Genomic DNA, 18,621 nt, shown 5'->3' with positions numbered 1-18,621 from the left:
TATAATGGCTTTCCTTCCTCTGAGACTGCTCAGTACCTTGTCCAGTTGTTTGATGACAGTCTCGATGATCTCGGTCGGCGGAAGGTACTGGTTTATCATGTAGATTTCCACTTCTCCGTCGCTTACCTGTACACACGCGCAATGCTTTGTGCAGAATCCAGCAACTTCGAGTGGCGTTAGGTGCTTGGACTTGACTCCAATTGCCGCCATTGGCGGGTCGTTTTCCGATCCTCGACAGGCGATCGCGATTCCTGTTCATCGCGAGTGCAGGTATCTTCCCGTCGATGCTGTATGGCTCTTGCATCAGCAAGATTTCATCGCCATCAGCTTCCATCTGCGTCCTGATCTCGCGGGGAACGGTTTTGGATCTCTGCATGTTATGCTGCAGAATCCGTGTTCCCCATTTTCTCCGACGTCCTCTTCCGTCATTGTTTATCGCCCTATTCATATTTCGTTCTGGAAACGGCTATTTCTAACGCCTTCTTGTGCATAGGGCAGTTCGCGTTGGAGGCTGCGTGATCGCCCTTCTTTCCTGCCTTCCTGCAGTTCACGCAGCTGGCGTTCTTTTCCTTGTTTTTGCACTCTTTCGTGCTGTGTCCGCTCTCCGCGCAGTAAGCGCAGATTTCGTAGTTTATGCGGCAGTATTTTGCCACATGCCCCTATTCCTGACACTTGTAGCAGCGACTAACCGCGATGTAGTCGCGGACCTTACACGCGTTCCACGATATATATATTTTCCCCTTTAGTAATTTTTCCCTTACCTGGGGGGGGGGGGTACTTCCACCACCCAGTTGGTTTCATCAGAGTCTTTGCGGCCAGTTCTGAAGCAGAACTTGATGGCTTCCACGTCTTCATCCTTCAGCCTGTCCTGGTTCTGCTTTTTCATACAGGCCATTATTTCTTTCTCCGGTATATTCCGCGGTACATCGTACACGATCACCCGGGGTTGTCTCCTTTGCGGAGTGCTGGTTTTTAGGCCAGCCTCCTTCAATTTCGCGCTCTCCGTGAACGCCTTTAATCCCTCAGGTTTGGCCGTTTCCACGACTAGGCCATTTCCGCTGATCTTCTTTACCGCGGTGACCTGTATCCCCTTTCTGCGCGGATTTACCAAGGTAAACACCACTTCCCTCGCTTCCTCGCTGGTCTTTATATCGCTGTCCGCCGCCTCTGGGCGGATAATTACCACGTTCTTCGGTGGTTTCACGGCGCTCTGCCTTACTTTATTGCTCGTCATTTTCACCTTCGCGTAGGAGGGTTCCTTCTGCTCTGCCCTTGCGGTTTTCTTTACCGCTGTCTCCAGTCGCTTACTGGCTTGTAGCGACTTATTCACCGCATTCAGTATCTCAGCTTCTTTGTTTTCTGTGCCGGTGCTCCGTTCTAGCTTACCGGCCAGATAACTGTTTTGGAGGAGGTGTTCCTCCACTATCCCCCTCATGTCTTTGAAGTATCGCATGATTATTGCGGTTTGGTCTTTGCTCACCTTCTTGCTGGGGTCGAGGCAGAAGGCTAACACCTTACTTTCAATTTCGCCAGCCTGTACCCTAATGTCGGGTACGGGCCGGGTTTCCTCATGTATCGGTCGCGAATCTCGCTGTTTCGCTTCCTTATCTTCCTCCTCGGTCCTTTCTCTCATTTCGGGGCTTTGCTCCTCCATGTCCTCAGTTATTAGGCCGCGGGTCGCGGTGCGACGGCTGTACGCCGGCGTGGTGCGAGGCTGGGCGGAGGACCTGATGGCCAGCAGACGCAATCTCCGAGTGATCAGGAGGTTGCATAGGACAATGGCCATCAATGTCGTGAGGAGTTTTTGCACCATTTCGGCCGCGGCAGCGGCGGCGCTCGCGGGATCTCCCCCGTTCGAATTGCAGACCCTCAGGTGTCGTGAGATTTATCTCCTCACTCTGTGGGATCTGTCCGGCGGGGTCGGCGACGTTAGGATTCGGGCTTGGCGGGCCCTACTCGACAGATGGCGTGCCGGCGTCGACACGAGTCCGAGCGCACCGGGGCTTAGGGTTCTCGAGGCTGTCCTTCCTAACTGGGACGTTTGGTTAGACAGTAGCCGGCCTCCCCTGACGCATAGGGTGACACAGATGCTCAACGGACTCAGATGACTCGGTGAGTACCTGCATCGAATCGGGAAAGAGGCGACCGCGAGTTGTCACCACTTCGTTGCGGTCGTGGACTCGGCGCAGCACACGCTGGAGGATTGTCCGGCGTGGGCGCTGCCGCGCCACTGCCTCATCGGGAAATCGGGTTGGACCTCTCGCCGCCGGCGATCCTTGAGGTATTGTTGACGAGCGAGAGAGGGAGAAGGCTGTGACTTCCTTCTACGAGTAGGTCATGCTTCGGAAGGAGGCTGCGGAGAGGGTGAGGGTATGAGAATCCCACACCGAGAGAATCAGCCGACGAGGGCGAGGTAGAGGCCGAGGACGCACTTCGGCGTGGTGCGCTAGGCCCTCCCGCCCCGTTGGGTCCTAATTTAGGTGCTGGTGGTTCAGCGCCTCGGGTCTGGTATGGGAAACAGACTGCCTTGCACAAGGGTGTCTGCACGGGAACAGACTCCACCTACCACGAAGGCAAGGATGGTCCTACAACCTCTAAGAACGCAGGAAATGGACGGACAGTGCCCTGAGATGAAGAAGAGAAGAAGGACCGAGGAGGAACATAAGGAAGCGAAACAGCGAGATTCGCGACCGATACATGAGGAAACCCGGCCCGTACCCGACATTAGGGTACAGGCTGGCGAAATTGAAATTAAGGTGTTAGCCTTCTGCCTCGACCCCAGCAAGAAGGTGAGCAAAGACCAAACCGCAATAATCATGCGATACTTCAAAGACATGAGGGGGATAGTGGAGGAACACCTCCTCCAAAACAGTTATCTGGCCGGTAAGCTAGAACAGAGCACCGGCACAGAAAACAAAGAAGCTGAGATACTGAATGCGGTGAATAAGTCGCTACAAGCCAGTAAGCGACTGGAGACAGCGGTAAAGAAAACCGCAAGGGCAGAGCAGAAGGAACCCTCCTACGCGAAGGTGAAAATGACGAGCAATAAAGTAAGGCAGAGCGCCGTGAAACCACCGAAGAACGTGGTAATTATCCGCCCAGAGGCGGCGGACAGCGATATAAAGACCAGCGAGGAAGCGAGGGAAGTGGTGTTTACCTTGGTAAATCCGCGCAGAAAGGGGATACAGGTCACCGCGGTAAAGAAGATCAGCGGAAATGGCCTAGTCGTGGAAACGGCCAAACCTGAGGGATTAAAGGCGTTCACGGAGAGCGCGAAATTGAAGGAGGCTGGCCTAAAAACCAGCACTCCGCAAAGGAGACAACCCCGGGTGATCGTGTACGATGTACCGCGGAATATACCGGAGAAAGAAATAATGGCCTGTATGAAAAAGCAGAACCAGGACAGGCTGAAGGATGAAGACGTGGAAGCCATCAAGTTCTGCTTCAGAACTGGCCGCAAAGACTCTGATGAAACCAACTGGGTGGTGGAAGTACCCCCCCCCCCCAGGTAAGGGAAAAATTACTAAAGGGGAAAATATATATATCGTGGAACGCGTGTAAGGTCCGCGACTACATCGCGGTTAGTCGCTGCTACAAGTGTCAGGAATAGGGGCATGTGGCAAAATACTGCCGCATAAACTACGAAATCTGCGCTTACTGCGCGGAGAGCGGACACAGCACGAAAGAGTGCAAAAACAAGGAAAAGAACGCCAGCTGCGTGAACTGCAGGAAGGCAGGAAAGAAGGGCGATCACGCAGCCTCCAACGCGAACTGCCCTATGCACAAGAAGGCGTTAGAAATAGCCGTTTCCAGAACGAAATATGAATAGGGCGATAAACAATGACGGAAGAGGACGTCGGAGAAAATGGGGAACACGGATTCTGCAGCATAACATGCAGAGATCCAAAACCGTTCCCCGCGAGATCAGGACGCAGATGGAAGCTGATGGCGATGAAATCTTGCTGATGCAAGAGCCATACAGCATCGACGGGAAGATACCTGCACTCGCGATGAACAGGAATCGCGATCGCCTGTCGAGGATCGGAAAACGACCCGCCAATGGCGGCAATTGGAGTCAAGTCCAAGCACCTAACGCCACTCGAAGTTGCTGGATTCTGCACAAAGCATTGCGCGTGTGTACAGGTAAGCGACGGAGAAGTGGAAATCTACATGATAAACCAGTACCTTCCGCCGACCGAGATCATCGAGACTGTCATCAAACAACTGGACAAGGTACTGAGCAGTCTCAGAGGAAGGAAAGCCATTATAGGCCTAGACTGCAATGCAAAATCACCTTTGTGGTGCAGCAAGACCATCGACGATAGAGGAGAGGCTCTGGAGGCCATCGTTGCGCAATACGGCCTCCACGTCCTTAACTAACCGGGGTAGGCTCATACATTCGAGACGACTCGAGGGCGATCGAATATTGATATAACAATGGCGAGTTCAGAAGCTATACCGCTCGTGAAAGATTGGAAAGTTTCCGAGGACGGAACCTTCAGTGACCATAGGATCCTGAAGACGCGCCTGTATCTCGAAGAAAGGAGTACCCCGCCGCAGCTTCAGAAGAGAAGATACAACACAAAGATTGCCGACTGGGAGGTGTTCCAAAGAGTTGTCGCGGAGGAGAAAGAGGCACTCCGAGAAACAACTCTCCAGCAGGCAGATGACGTCGAACGAATGGCCGAACGAATGCAGGAAGTCCTAATAAAAGCCTGCGACGCGGCCATTCCAAAGAAGAAATGGCACTATAGGTCAGTGCCATGGTGGACGCCCGAGCTCACACGAGCAAAGAGGAACACCTACCGGGCAAGAAGAAGATACCAAGGGGCTAGGGACCCCGCAACGAGGGAACAGGAGAAGCTGCGGTACAGGGACACGAGGAAAGAATACGTCAAAGCGATTACGAAAGCCAAGATACGAAGCTGGCAAGAATTCGTATCGAAGGAAGGTAATAAAGAACCCTGGGGCACCGCCTACCGAAAGGTTACGAGTAAACTAAGAAGGGAAGAAACAGTGTCGACCCTGCGGATGCCACAAGGAGAAACTTCCAACTGGCGAACNGACTGCGGAGGCGATGCTGTCTGCCCTGTTGCCCGACGACCAGGAAGATACGGACACGCCGGAGCAGGCAGTAATCAGGCGTGAAATGATAGCCCCGCCGAACGTCGAAGACACCCCAGAGTTTCGGTTCGAAGAACTCAGTGGCGCTGTGAAACTAACGAAGGGGAGATGTCCAGGACCCGATTTAGTCGAAGCAGAATTAAATCAACGCATCTGGGGAGGAATTCACCAAGAGCTCCTTAGGCTCATGAACGGCTGCCTTATCTGGGAGGTCTTTCCAAGGAGATGGAAAATGGGGAACATCATCACCATCCCGAAGGGATCAGAACGGGACAGGAGTAGCCCGAAGTCTTACAGGCCAATCTGCCTACTGTCTATGGTGGGCAAGTTGCTGGAAAGACCGATTGATGGCTACTAGGATGGCGACCACTTTTCACGAACACATGTTATTCTCGGACCGACAATACGGCTTTCGTCCTGGGAGATCGACGGTGGGCGCGATCACCAAATTCCGCGAGAAAGTCGAGCAAAAGAGCGAGGAATAGTACGTCCTCGCAATTGCACTCGACTTATCTGGAGCCTTCGACAATGTATCGTCGCCGAATGTAATGCGCGAACTGAAGAGAGGAGGATGTCCCGACAACCTATATCGGTTGGCGAGGAGCTACTTTTCGGGCAGATCCGTGCAAATCATCGGGAAAAACGATACAATCAGCAAGCCCGTCACGAAAGGATGCCCGCAGGGATCGGTATTGGGTTCAAGCTTCTGGAACCTGATATTTGATAACCTGCTGGCGGAACTTACGGCAAGCGCGATAGATTGCGAACCGATCGCGTACACAGACGACATAGTGATCCTAGTCGCAGGAAACGCAAGGAAGGAACTACAAGAGAAAGGACAGGAGGTAGTCACACGCGTTTTTACCTGGTGCAATAGAAAGAAACTGTCGTTATTGGCGGAGAAGACGGAAATGCTGCTCGTCAAAGGCAAACTTGACGCGGAAAGACCACCGATCATCAAGATCAACGGCAAGAACATAAGAATGGTACAAGCGATAAAGTACCTGGGCGTGTACCTTGAAAGCGGCCTAAAAATTAACAGGCATGTGTACGAAACAACGCAGAAGTGCCAGAAACTATTCAACAGTCTCGTGAGAGTGGCCAAGGCGAAGTGGGGACTCGGACACGCGGCCATGCGTACCTTGTACAAAGGGCTGTTCGAGCCGATAACCACGTACGCCGCGGCCGACTGGAGCGACCTGTTGAATGGGACAACTAGGAATATGCTTATGTGGTCACAAAGGATGGCACTCCTCCGAGTGATGAAGGCCTATAGAACATCGTCAACAGAGGCACTATAGGTTATCGCGGGGATCATTCCGATCGACCACCTAATAGAAGCCAGAACCAGGATATACGAAAAGAAAAGAGGGCGAGACGATGCAAGCAGCGAAAAAGCGATCGTCAAAGAAGCTATCCAAAAGTGGCAGGAACGCTGGCAGACCACGCACAAGGGAAGAACAACCTTCGCATACTTCGGCAGCGTCAAGGACAGGCTTGAGTGCTGCTGGGTAAGGCCTGACCACTACATGACACAGTTCATTAGCGGTCATGGAGACTTTAACAGCAAGCTCAAGACGTTCTGTCTGAGCGAAGTGGACACGTGCGACTGCGGCGAGGAAGAAACCCCTCAACATATCCTCGAGGATTGCCCAATCTTCGACGAAGATCGTCAAAAACTGCGGAATGCGATAGAAGAACTAAACTTGGACTGGCCAGAAGAAAAGTGGGAGTTCGTAACAAAGGACGTATACCCCCCCTTCCGCCAGTTCACAAGGAGCGTGCTGCAGGCAAAGGAAAAGAAGAGAAGGGGAATCCTGCGACAGACGGGGGGAACGACACATCAACGACAACAGGGACGACCTCCAAATAGAAGGTCGACACAACCGAGTGAGCAGACAAACCAGCATCTGAGAAGAAATCTAAGACTGGCTGGAAGGACACCCGAGCAAAGCATAGGAGAAACATGAGCAACGACAACAAGAATAACAACAACAATAACGAAGAAGACGACAACATAAAACCTGGAACCAGCCGCAACAGAGGACTCGCGAAAGGAAAACCGACATAAAGGAGCACGGGGCAAATATGCAAGGAACCAAGGCGAAGAAAAAAATACAACGAGCCGGAGAGGAAACCTGCGACCGTCAACGCAGGCGGCACCCATGCAAATGAGTGGCGAGACGGTGCAGGGGACAATCGACTAGACAGCCAACCTGCTGGGACCGAGCTATAAACTGGCAGCTCCGCCTCCTCGTGGCCCCCGCTGGTAACGGTGCGGCGCTATGCGTGCATCGCGCGGCGCCGGCTAAGCGAGCTGCCGCCCGAAAGGGTAGGTTTAACTTGTCCAATGATCCGCAAGGAGAGGGCAGGGTTTTTCCAAGTCGCGCGACGACCACCTGTGCGCGCAGTCCCCTGAGCGGGGGGCGCTAGAAAGTAGAGAAAGAAAATGAGCGAAGCTAGTATGAGTTCTATACTCCAGGTATGGCACGGTCTGCTGAAAGGACGAGACCTCGCGCACAAACTACTTGCCTTGCACAAGGGCATCGACGATGAGGCGCTATGTGACATGGCCGCACACCGCGCCACGAGGGGATGTATCATTGTGCGCGGAGGGGGCTCGATGTGTCGCTTATGGTGTTTCTCGGTCCTCCCTCGATCGCATCGGAGACAGTCATTGTGGAGGTTTTAGGCAGTTGGAGTCCAACACTTCCACGCCGCTTTCCCCAGAAGCGGCCTGGCGTCCGTGCGGATTTCCTCCACGTAAAAAAAAGGTACTGATAGATAATAGGTAGAAAAACACTTCGGTCACATTGGAAGTGTTTATAAACATAACATTAATCGAGATAACGATCTACAGTGAGATCCGTTATAACGAGACGTGATAAAGTGCATGCACTCTTACCGAGCGAAAATTCAAGTCTATTTTCTCGAAAACAAACCCTCAAACGAAGAATTTTTATTCTATATTTTCGACTTCTTTTTTCGCATAGAATCCCCTCTTTCTACTTGTACCACCAGTTACCAACTACCCTGTATACTCGGTGGTTTCCGTTTTCTTAGTGTAAATGTAATATAGTTGCATTTACTGGGCATTGCTTTTATTTGTTTATCCTGTAGCCATTTTTCGATTTTAGCGATGTGCTCTTGTAGTGATGTGACTGCTGTTTCTGGATTAGTATGCCTAGTCGACTGGACTAGTACAGCCATGTCGTCTGCGAATGTCAGTATTTTGCTGTTGGTAGTTGTTGGTATGTAGGCCGTGTATAGTGTGTATAATATTGGTCCCAAGACGCTTCCTTGCAGTACCCCTGCCTTGATGTCTTTTACTTCAAAATATACATCCTTTATTTTTACGATAAAGATTCTGTTGCTTCAGTATGATATGAGTGAGTGGTGGATTTGTTCCGGGAAGTGTTTTTTAATTGTTTGTAAGAGCCTTTCATGGTTCACTTTGTCAAACGCTTTCTCAATGTCTATGAAGAGGGCTGTAAAGTATTGTTTCTTTTCTATTGCTAGTAAAATTTCGCTGACAAGCCTGTGCATTTCCTCTATCGTGGAGTGTTTGTTTCTGAATCCAAATTGGTGATCTGGTATTAATTCTTCTTTCTCTATTGTTGGGTGGTTTCCATTACAGTTATAGCATTTTACTTCGTTTATCTTTCCTATGTATGGACAGTTTGTTGTTAGGTGGTTTTCTGCACATTTGACACACGCCGGGTTTCTTTTGCAATAGTTTTTTGTGTGTCCGTATCGTTGGCACCGTATGCATTGCGGTATATTCTTTTATAACGAAGTGGTTCAATTGTTACTATTATGTTTAGGATTTTTTTAATGTCGAATATTTCTTTGTTATTAGCTTTGGGTTCAAGTTCTATTAGAAACAGTGGCAATGGCTGTTTCGTATCATATCTGGTTATATTATTTATCGTTCTTGCTTGGTATCCGATTCTTGTTTATTTTTTACATATATTTTTTGTGTTTGTCCTTGGGTGTAGTCCTCTAATTACTATCTTGTAGCTTTCTTTTGTTCTGATCTGGTGTGTATGATATCCAGTCTTTTTCTCCTTTAATGCTTGCGTCACTTTTCTAAAGATTTCTGGAGTTCTTGTTTGTACTTTTACTTGTTCTAGTTTTAATTCCTTTATACTGTAGTTTTCTTTTCCAGCAGTGATGTTCAATAATTCGAGTAGGGGATCTGTAATTCGGGCGTCTATGTAGAATGGTGGTGGTTTAATGATATGAGTTGTGATATTTTCTTTTGGGTCCATATCCATTTCTTCTATTAGTCATCCGAATGAATTTCGGAGTGGGATGTCTTGTAGCCACTGTTGCTTTTCTGTATCTGCTAATTTTCATGACACTTGTGCTTGGTATTATTTTATGCTTTTTGTGTACTGTTGCTATCTTCCAGTGTTCATCTTGATATGATAGTCCGTCATCGTAGCTGTTTTCTTTTTTGGTTTTGCATCGTTTCTATTTCTTTTCTAGCTTTATTTATGTAATGTATTCCACCTTTGTTTGTTATTTTGATTCGTAGTATTTGCATGTAACATTATCATTTGCCAGTGTTTGTTGTCTTTTCGTTTACCTAAATACACTGCTTGTCACATTTTCACTAAAGCACAGTTTCTCACGTCTGTCTAGCTCGGCTGCTCAGGCAGAATTGATGCAGAATTGATATGGTGGAAGTGTCCTTATGGCGTTGAAAATTGGTGATTCTTCTTAAGCATGGTTAGATTGCAAACTTTGTCGGTAGTGTGTTTGTCATTTCCCATTAGGAAACTCTTTGGCTTAGAGGTTTGGACGTTTAGTAAAGCTTTTTCTTTTATAAGGTTTATTCCCGCTCCGGTATCAATGAGAAATCTGGCTCTTCCTCCGTTTCTTTGTTACAATACGATTGATAATAATCTTCCGGTAGTGGTGCAGTTGACTCGGTACGTTTCTTCTAGATTCTCCGTTGTTTGTTTTACTCGAGGTGGGATCTTTTCTTGGTTGGCGAATGGAAAATCTCGACAGTAGCATATCTCGGCTGTGTGTCCGATTCGTGAACACTTTGAACATTTTAGTTTCATGCGGTCACCTGATGGTTGGATAAAAGCTCGTGGATGTGGATTGGTAGCATTTCGTTTACATACGGACGTAGTGTTATTAGATTGATTATTTAGACGGTTGGCAACACGATTTGCTTCTCGTAACCATTGTTCTCTATCGGCTACTGGTTGCTGCGCGAGGTTCAGGTTTTTCGGATCGCTAGCTACTACCATCTGTCCTATTTCGTATCGTAAATTGAGCAAATATGTCTTTAGTCCTTCGCGTTCTTCGATATCCATAGCTACGCGTTGTTCAGTCGGCGTGCGGTTTTCGTTTTGAACTGCGTAATTTAATTCGTTGAGCTGTTGTCAGAATCTATAGTCGAAGGATTGTACGCTTTCCGTTATTTCTTGTTCTAAATTTTTCAATTTATCCCTGCAATTGCTAATAGTGGTTGGTGCTAATACGTGTTGTCTTAAACATCAATATAAGTCCTCAAACGAGTTAATCTGCAGGTATCGTATGTTTCTTTTCGCGTTGTCGATTACTTTTTCGATGAGTATAAGGTCTAATAGGAAGTTTCTAGCACTTGCCTTGCACCTGGCTCTTGCTTTGCGGACTGATAGGATAAAGTCTACAGCACCTACGTCGTCTCGACTCTGTAATGTCTCAACAGTACGTGTAACCTTTCCTGGTTGGAGGCCTTGTTCTTCGCCGAAGTCGTTTCTTGATCTAATTGTGACGTGACTAATTCGTGGTCTTTGTAATGCGTGTGGTCCGTCAGTTTTGTCATCTGTTGGTTTTTAAATGGGTGCTTATCTGTGGCTGATCGGTTTCATGGTTTTTGCAAGACTACGTATTTCTTTAGCGCGGTTTCTACCGCTAGTTTTCGTAAATTCTTTTATGTTGTTAATGTTTTGATAGGTGCTATTTCTAAAGCTTCTAAACTCGTGAGTTAGGCTTTGAAATTATTTAATCAAAGTAGCAATTAGTTCGTTTTATTTAGCGATACTCTTGTCAGTTGGATTCATGTTGAGAGATACGATACTTCCAGCAGAAGAAGAATCACTATCTTCGGAACGTATTTCGAGTCTACAGTTTCAATTATGGCGGTACTCAAAGACGAAACATTTCGACGGTTTCGCGACATAAAGTATAATATTACCGAAGCGTAAGGCCGATATGCCTAATGAGCCATCGATATCCCTACGGTCCTTCCGCCGAATATTTGGAAGGAAGCGTACGCGACAACGGCCGCCGACGTCCAACGAACGCTTGCGTAGTGGGGATATCGAGGAGTAACAAAAGAAACGAATCTTTGAACAGATTCGTTCTAGTTTGAACAGCGATGTGCGAAGGATCGAGTTTTAACAGCGAAGCAAGCATAGTCGAAAAGCGAGAAAGTCAGTGGTAATCGAGGACTGTACGAAACGAGTTGAAGGCGAGGATTGTTTATTGTTAATTGTTGATTCTTAAATAAATTATATCGTTGAACACCGCCGAGTATTTCTTGGGCACCTTACATCAAATACCACCTCACGATAATGTACGAAAGCCAGTTTACCGAGGTTCTTTGTTGATCCTTCTTTTGATCAAGGAGGTGACCGTGGTCCTTCGTTGTAGAGTCCGTACTGTTCTCGTTGAAGTTTCCTCTTGATGCGTTGAATGGATCCTGGCAGGGATCGCCAATTTTGTCACGTAGGAAGCACAAGGACAAAACGAAATTGACAGATCGCCGGTGATTTCCGCGCATCACAATTCAAACGTTTCACAAATAAGGTGAAGAATTGAACTTTAGATATGGTAGTAAAATTTATTATACGAATCCAACAGAGAGACGGTTCAGGGTGTTATAATAAAAAAGATATCGAGCGCTAATTTGTAAAGGTTTTTATACTGAGGTTTTAGTCCCTCTGTAGGGGTTATCGTCGGGTGTGTATTCCGTTACTATCTGGTTATTGTTTCCATAGCTGTGGCATACAATATATTTTGTCTACCTTACTGCTGCTTCTCAAGATGTGACATTACTGAGCGTGTGACATTAGCGCATCCGATACCAGGCGGGCCCGTCAGCCTCGTGATAGACGCATCCGACTACACGATAGGAGCAGTATTACAACAACGCGTGAATGACAAATGGCAGCCGCTAAGCTTCGTTATAAAATCCTTGACCCCCGCGCAGCAAAAATATAGAGCATATGACTACGAACTTCTTGCGATGTACACCGCAGTTAAACGTTTTAGATAAGCCGTAGGAGGGAGAAATTTCGCGATATAAACCGACCATAAACACCTCACGTATACGTTCAACCAATATCTAGACAAATGTTCGTCGCGACAATTTCGCCATCTTGATTACATCGGACAGTTCACGGCCGACATCCGATACATTAAAGGCTTAGACAATAATGTAGTCGACGCTCTATCTCGCATCGAAGCGATAGGGAAGTCTGTGGACCATAAAACTCTCGCCGCCGCGCAAGAAAACGACACCGAGCTACGCGACATCGTCAAGTCCGATACATCCGCATTACAATTAAAGAAAATACGTTTTGCTGATTACGACGTATCAGGTGACATTGTACGACCGTTTGTACCGAAATCCTTACGGCACAGCGTATATAATTCGCTCCAGGGACTTTCGCATCCTGGGAAACGCGCTACGCAATACTTGGTGATGACGCGTTTCGTCCGACCGTCAATAAACAACGATTGCCGAAACTGGTCACGACAATGTACACCGTGTCAGCGATGTATAGCCACCAGGCACGTATCCTCACCAACCGGAGCATTCAGAGCGTTAACAGCTCACTTCGAACACATACACATAGATATTATTGTGATGCAATATTTTCAAGGCTACCGATATTGTCTAACGTGTATCGATCGTTTCTCGCATTGGTCCGAAGCAATACACATACCCTATATGGAAGCGTCAACCGTTACTTCAGCTCTCCTTTCCACATGGATATCTCGTTTTGGAGTACCCTTGAAAATAACATCTGACCAAGGACGGCAATTTTTTTTATTGTTTGATTTTAATTTTACAATTTGTCCAGTGAGACATTAGGTAAAATGTTATATATAAATGTAAATACATAGCATGTGGATGGTTACCTCCAGCGGGGTACCATCTTCGTGTTTTTTAGGTTATATCTTTTGTGAGATCAGCTGGGTGCTTCCTTTTTGTCTTCTTTCTATGCTTGTGTTGGTCGTTTCCGTAGCCAGCCGGTGTAGGTGTGTTGTTATTCTTTTTCTGTACCTTTCCGTACATCTGGTGATCTCCTCCTTGACCATTGGTATTCCTAGGTCCTTCCGAGTATCCTCGTTTCTAACGTACCATGAGACGTTTACTATTGTTCTAAGAATTTTTGCTTGTAATGTCTCTATTTTGTCTATATGGCTCATTGCTGCTGTCCTCCATAGTGGTATTCCGTATGTTCAGATTGGTTTTATGATTATATTGTATATTTTTAGTTTATTTTCTATGCTTAGTTTGGATTTTCGACTTGTTAGCCAATGCATTTGTCTCCTTGTTGTCTGTATTTTGTCTATTATTCATTTCATATGCTGTTTCCATGTAAGTTGTGTATCCATGTGGAGTCCTAGATATTTGACTTTTCCTGTTTGTGTTATGTACGTGCCGTTCAGTAAGATGTTTGGTGCCATCTATTTTCGCAATGTGAATGTAATATGGTTGCATTTGATGGGGTTTGCTTTTATTTGTTTAACTTGCAGCCATTTTTCTATTTTTGTGCTGTGTTCTTGTAGTAATGTGACTGCTGCTTCTGGGTTAGTGTGCCTGACTTGTACAGCTGTGTCGTCCGCGAATGTCAGTATTTTGCTATTGGTAGTTGTTGGTATGTTGGCCGTATATAATGTGTATAGTATTGGTCCTAGGACGCTTCCTTACGGAACCCCTGCCTTAATGTCTTTAACTTCGGAGTATGTGTCCTTGATTTTTATTACGAAGATTGTGCTGCTTAAGTAGGATTTTATTAATTGACATATTTGCTCCGGAAATTGTTTTCTGATTGTTTGTAATAGGCCTTCGTGGCTTATTTTGTCAAATACTTTCTCGATGTCCATAAAGAGGGCTGTACAGTATTGTTTGTTTTCTAATGCTAGTATTATTTCATTAATGAGCCTGTGCATCTGCTCTATCGTGGAGTGTTTGTTTCTGAATCCAAATTGGTACTCTGGTATTAATTTTTCCTTCTCTATTATTGGTTTTAGGCGGACGTATATTATTTTTTCTAGTATTTTGGAAAACACAGGAAGTAGCGATATTGGTCTGTAAGAGGCCGTTTGGTGTGGGTCTCTGCCTGGTTTAGGTAGCATTATGATCTGTGCTAGTTTCCATAGTTTAGGATAGTATTGGATTCTTAGTATTGCATTGTATATTATTGTCATTAGTCGTATCGCTTTTGGAGGAAGGTTTTTCAAGATTTTACCATTGATTTGGTCGATTCCTGGCGCTTTATTGTTTTTTGTTTTTTCGATTATGTTTTTAATTTCTTGTGCTGTTGTTTTAGGTATGGTGTATTGCTTGTCAGTTGAGGTACTAGTGGCTGGCGCATCTTCGTCCGTATGACCATTGAAGCTGCTGTTGTTGATATTATGTGGTGTAAACGTGTTGCATAGGTGGTTGGAAAATTCTTCAGCTTGCTCTTCGTTGCTTCTCGCCCATGTGTTATCTGCTTTTCTGATTGCTGGGGCTAGTTTAATTGGCTTCTTTTTTTTCGTGGCTTTCCATAGGGAGTAGTTGGAGTTCTCGTGTGCAGAGAGTGTCTCTATGAACTTTGTGAATTTTCCTGAGGGGTGTTTGGTGTCATATATGGTGTAGTACAGTATTTTCATGTAGCTTTTTGTAGTGAAGTGTGTTTCTGAAACAAGTAGTATGTCGATATTGTTGTTGTACAGGAATGTTTAGTTTCTAGGGCCCTTTGTTGTAGGCCGTTTGAGTTCCAGGCAGCTATTTTTAGCGTGTCCGTTTTTATTTTTTGCTTAGCATGTTTGTAAGTAATTGAAGCATGACTGTGATCTGTTGTGTTTGCTGTCTGAGTACTGCATTTTGCTGGCTTGTCATTTTTGTTAGCATTTCGGTGTTTTTGATAGATTGCTTGAGCAGTTCCTTGATTTCTGTAGCGTCGTTGTTGCCATTGCTCTGATTTTGCTTGTCTATGGGTGCTGATTGGTTGGTTACTTGCGCGTAGCTTCGCCTACCAAAGGTGTTGGTGTTATTGTGGTTAATGTTCGTGCTGTACATTCGGTGTTGTTATAGTTTCTGTGCTGTCTTGTTGTGTGTGATTGATATTGTATGTCCTGTTTCGAAGCGGCGGAAACAGTGTACGTTGCAGTTGTTTTCTGACTATGCAGCCTTTGTAGCTAGCTGGGTGGTTTCCATTGCAATTGTAGCATTTTACATCATTTATTTTGCCCATGTATGGGCAGTTCGTTGTTAGGTGCTTTTCTGCGCATTTGACACACGCCAGGTTTCTGTTGCAGTAATTTTTTGTGTGTCCAAATTGCTGACACCGTATACATTGTGGTATGTCTTTTTTGTGTCTGGGTGGCTCCACTGTTATTATTGTGTTTAGAACTTATTAATTTCAAAAATTTCTTTGTTATTGTTTTTGGATTCAAGTTCGATTATAAATAGAGGTAATGGTTGTTTGGTGTCATAACTGGTTATATTGCTTATTGTTCTTACATGGTGTCCCATTTTAGCTAATTCTTCGCATATGTTACTTGTACTTGTTTTTGGATGTAATCCTCTTATTACTGCTTTGTAACTTTTACCTGTTTTGGGCTGGTAAGTGTGATACCCGGCGTTTTCTTCTTTTAGTCCTTTTGACACTTTTCTAAAAGATTTTGGGTTGTTAATTTGTACTTTCACCTGGTCCTGCTTTAATTGTTTTATACTCTAGTTTTCTTTTCCTGCTGTGTTGTTTAGTAGTCCGATGAGGGGGTCTATTATTTGAGCGTCTATGTAAATTGGTTGTGGTTTGGCGATGCAGGTTATTGGTTTTTCGGCTGGATCTGTTTCTTTCTCTTCTGGCAGTGCACTGAAGGAGTTTCGGAGAGTGATTTCTTGTAGTCATTGTTGTGTTTCTGTTTCTGCAGCCTTCCTAAAGTTTGTGTTTGTTGTTCCCTTCCTTTTTTTATTGGAAGTTACTACCTTCCAGCTTTCATCGTGGTGTGATAGTTCATTGTTGATGTTATTCTTCTCGTCATTCTTTTATATAGTTTCCATTTCTATTTCATTTGTAGCTGAGCAATCCTGATCATCGTTTATTGTTTGATTTAGATTTATTAAATCCGTAGTTTTGTTTCTGAAGTATGTTTATCCTTTGTTATTTTTATTGGTATTATTTGCTGTTGCATTTTATATTTTCGACCGATTGGCGATTGGCGCTGTTGTTAGTCCTTTGTTTTCCCCACTTTCACTGAAGCACTGTTTCACACGTCCGTTTAGTTCGGCTGCTCGGGCAGAACTCAACTTCGCAATTGTCACGTAAACTTCAGGGTTGGATGATAAGAGAAAAGAATGCTGAGTCGTAACCCAACTATTAATTTTATCTTTTTATCTTTTATCGAACTTTATTATAAATTTAGCACTTACAAGAAAAAGAATGTCTCTGAACCTGAGAAAAGGGCTGCGCAAGAACAGGAACTAGAACAGGAACTGCCCGAGCTGGCTGGGGTCTCGGTTTATATGCGTTATCGTCGGCTATGATGATAGGGTGGTGATGTGTTCAAGGGAGTCCGCAGCTCGGAGTCGATGTCTTATCTCTGATGTAGGTTGAGATGTGATTGATGTCACATGCCCCCTCCTTAGATTGATTTTGGTCCTCCAAAATCTTAGTGTTTCCTCAGTATCGATAAATGAAATTTGGCCTTGGGTGGCGTTGATCATTCTAAACTTACTCTTGATTCTCTTTCTGTTCCAGGTAACATCGGTGTGTAAATGTTTATAGGGACGGAAGGTTTTGCAGTACTAACGTTAGGTGTGTTACTAATGGCCGTCGACGGGCCAGTATCGTTGTCTTACTGCGTATAACGTAGCCTATGTTCTGGAGTACATGTGGACCTTGTGTTCATGTTCTATGATGCGTGTTGTAACGGATGACTTAGGTAATATTATGGGATGTTTCTGGGCGAAAGTCATCGACGACTGACTGAGTCGACCCCCGACTCGCAATATTCCTTCCTTGTCTATGAACGGGTTGAGTCGCGTGAGCTCACCCTTTATCGCCGCGTTTCGATCCTTTTGGAGCATACGAATTTCCTCGGAGAAATGGACGTTTTGCAAGAATTTTATTAACTTATCGTGTGTTATACTTGTTGAGGTTATTAGATGTATAAAGAGAGAGAGACGCGTGGATAAATTATAAGGTAGAAAAATATATTTTAAATACAGAAGTGAAAAATACAAGTATGAAATAATAATTTGAGCTGGTTCAGATCCGCACGCTAGCAGTGTTACCCTATAACTGAAAATCCCGAAGCCAGCGTCGCCTGTCAGCTGTTCTGCCTTCGTTCCAGTCTTTTGTCTATACGCAGTCGATGACTTCAGTGCTTCAGAAAGCTAAAAAGACCAGATGTAGAGTTTTCTCAAAAGCGGTAACCTTCAACGCCCTCCCTAAAACTCTACATCTCTAAAAACAATTTCCTTTTAATATCTTTTTTATTTTTCAAACCTAACTTCTGTCTTAAATATTTAAATCTTGGTTTTGGCAACGCTTTTGTACATATATCTGCCAGTTGCTCTTCGCTTGTTACATACGTTACATCCATTTCGCCTCTATTGTATAAATCTCGCAAAAAATGATATTTTACGTCAATATGCTTGCTTCTTTGCTGGAATTCTGGATTCTTAATTAATTTCACGGCACTAGCATTGTCTACACATAGCATATACTTCAAAAACTCTATTTTACATTTACGAAATATTTTCTTTAGCCACATAATTTCTTTCGCTCCTGAGGCTGTACTGACATACTCTTTCTTTTCGGATCTCACCGCTTCGTTAAAATCCACCAGTAATTTTTCCGCTACGTAAGTTACTGGGTTACTATAAAAATCGGTTCGTTTGATCTTGCCCCTATCTCTCAATTGTCTCACACTCTCGCTAGTTACAGGTTGTTTTTCATATTCACTCTCTGCACTTTCACACGTACATGCTTTATCGCTCTACGCATACACATCTTCTCGCTCGACAATCTTCGGTAAACTTAAATTAACAAATTTCGCTGTTTCTAGTTCGGGCTTAAATATTACGTCACGGCTCAATATTACATTTCTTACGGTCAGCATGTACACTCGATACCCTCGTGCGTCATCTAGATAGCCTACCAAATATCCTTTATTAGCCTTTTTGTCAAGCTTTCTTCTCTTTTCCGCAGGTATGTGTGCAAAGCACTCAGTACCGAAAACCCTACACTTTTCTAAATCTGGTGG

The 18,621-nt window shown here is 45.3% G+C and overlaps 1 pseudogene; it reads right to left on the bottom strand.

The window, feature by feature from the left end:
* Window positions 1-9,961: 9,961 nt before the first annotated feature.
* LOC122577527 lies at window positions 9,962-10,457 on the bottom strand (annotated as a pseudogene).
* Window positions 10,458-18,621: the final 8,164 nt, after the last annotated feature.

This window comes from Bombus pyrosoma, unplaced genomic scaffold (genome assembly GCF_014825855.1).
Source record: "Bombus pyrosoma isolate SC7728 unplaced genomic scaffold, ASM1482585v1 HiC_scaffold_4727, whole genome shotgun sequence".
Taxonomy (NCBI): Eukaryota; Metazoa; Arthropoda; class Insecta; order Hymenoptera; family Apidae; genus Bombus; species Bombus pyrosoma.
This window is presented reverse-complemented; position numbering and strand designations above follow the sequence as displayed.